This window comes from Oratosquilla oratoria, chromosome 28, assembly GCF_046742065.1.
Source record: "Oratosquilla oratoria isolate Oo_2021 chromosome 28, ASM4674206v1, whole genome shotgun sequence".
NCBI lineage: Eukaryota > Metazoa > Arthropoda > Malacostraca > Stomatopoda > Squillidae > Oratosquilla > Oratosquilla oratoria.
The window spans coordinates 20,954,053-20,956,552 of NC_134804.1; positions in this window are offsets into that span (position 1 = coordinate 20,954,053).

Genomic DNA, 2,500 nt, shown 5'->3' on the forward strand with positions numbered 1-2,500 from the left:
ATAAAACCTTGGGAACTCATTGTCTAACTGACTCTCGAGATTGGGGAGGGCGCTTACTACACCCATTAACCACCCGTTTCACCACCAAGGCCGCTACATCAAGTGGGAGTTGTAAGGGCCGGTTCGAATCCCTTCACGCATGTCGCCAACGTAACCATTCGAGAAATTCGCTATTGGACAGCGACATCAATCAGATAATCTCTTTGGCAGTAGCGCACGGGACTCGAACCCGATGCGCTTGGAAGTAAACTCCCAAGACGCACTCACGCCTTAGACCTCTCGACCACCCAAGGTTTTATGCTGTTTAGTGGTCGAGAGGTCTAAGGCGTGAGTGCGTCTTGGGAGTTTACTTCCAAGCGCATCGGGTTCGAGTCCCGTGCGCTACTGCCAAAGAGATTATCTGATTGATGTCGCTGTCCAATAGCGAATTTCTCGAATATATATATATGCATATATATATATATATATATATATATATATAATTTTTTTTTTTTTTTTTTTTTTTTTTTTTTTTTTTTTGTAAGAACCCTCCTTCAACACCAATCTACCAGCCTCGACCGAACGAACCGACTCAATGGTTTGGTCAACGAGTCTAGTCTCGACTGTCGGGCCTTCCGCGGTCATGTGACAAAATCGTGATGACGTTCCCTTCTCACGTCCAATCCGTACCGTCTCTCACAATGCCAACACGGGATGTCACCTGCAGCATTTACTCATCATGCGTTGGAGTGCCAACACACGTTAGCATTCTCCCAGAGTGCAAATACAAACCGGTTGATTCTTATCGAATGCCAACACACCCCTGTAGGCTCTCCCACGGTGCCAACACACAAGGGTGTTGATGTTCTTGAAGTGCCAATATGTCCCAATCTGAATTCAGCAAACCTACTTGTTTCGTTGACCCATTTCGAATAAAATGATATTTTTCTAGCTAAACCAGGCTATTTAATCTAATATCGTGACATCTCATTTTCAAAATGGTTTTATCTTACCTTAATTAATACATACATACATATACCAAAGTCTTTTTCCCCCTTACACGGGGGGTAGCCAAAAAGATAAAGGCATAAAAATCACTCCCACTCATTTCATTTCCCATATATTCCACTCCCCTCCACCCTCCTCCCCCGCTCCTATCTTGGCACCTCCTGGATGACGGGTCACCTTGATTAATACCTTCTGTAAAACCCACCACTCTCCTCTTGCTCTGGCTGCCATGAGGCTATTTCATTAATTGCCGTGACGCCCAATTGTGTACAACATTTTAATACACTTTGGACTTTCCAGTATCAAAGCTGCTATTTATCTACTTCGAATACCAAAATGCATTGAATACCATAAATAAATAAATAAATAAATGGATAAATAGATAAATGAATAAATAATAGATAAATAAATGAATAAATGAATAAATAAATAAATAATAAAATAAATAAATAAATAAATGAATAAATAAATAAATAAATAAATGAATAAATAAATAAATAAACAAAAAATAAATAAATAAATAAATAAATAAATAAATAAATAAATAAATAAATAAATAAATAAATGAATGAATAAATAAATAAATAAGTAAATAGATAAATAAATAAATGAATTACTAATAGCATTGTTCCTCTCATTTGCCAATACACATGACGATATTACTGTTGATCTTGACTTTATTTGACGAAGAAACGTTAACAAAGTCCGTATCATCAACATCAATGTACCAGTCATCATCTAAATTTGCACAGAAGCCCCGCCCCCATAAATTCTGACAGTTGCATCTGCTTTAGCTGACATATATTCTAAAATTAAGCAACCTGAAATCCCTCAGTTTCATTAGGCCTGCAAATAACATATACAGCAACCAGATCTCTGTCGTCATAAAGACAACGATCAAATGTATGATGACATGATTCCTCTTCCAGTAAACAGCGAGTCACGTAACACCAAGTAACTCCTTCTCCCTCAGCTACAAAAGAGAATCTAATGCACAGTCTTGAATGAGATTTAAGCACGTTCACTGTGTTTGACAGAGCCGACTGGTGTCCTAGAATTCATTCGTTGGAAGCCTTCCAAGAATAGGACTATTTCTGAAAGAATTTCATCTTTACTAACCCCTCTTTTCTAATATGTTTTCTTTATGTCTTTTTCAGGACCACAGAAAAAGAACCCACTAAGAGGCTGAGGGCCTTTGCCAGCTCCGATATCGTGATGTCACTCACCGTGATGTGACGTCATTTCCTCATATTTATGATCCACGTCATCGTATTCCTATCTATCGGAACATAAGGACACTAAGCGTTCATATAATGTTCAAAAAATTCTTCTTCCGAAGAAGGAATGTTGCTTTCTCTTTCCAAGATTATTGCCATACACGGCTTAGGTTCGAGCTTAAGCCATAACCTTCTCTACGAGTGAAGCCCCCAGCTACCAGCACAGGGACTCTCTACTACCTTCCATTAATAACGCCACCATTCCTCTCGACCCCAACGCTCCCACCCGCCAAACC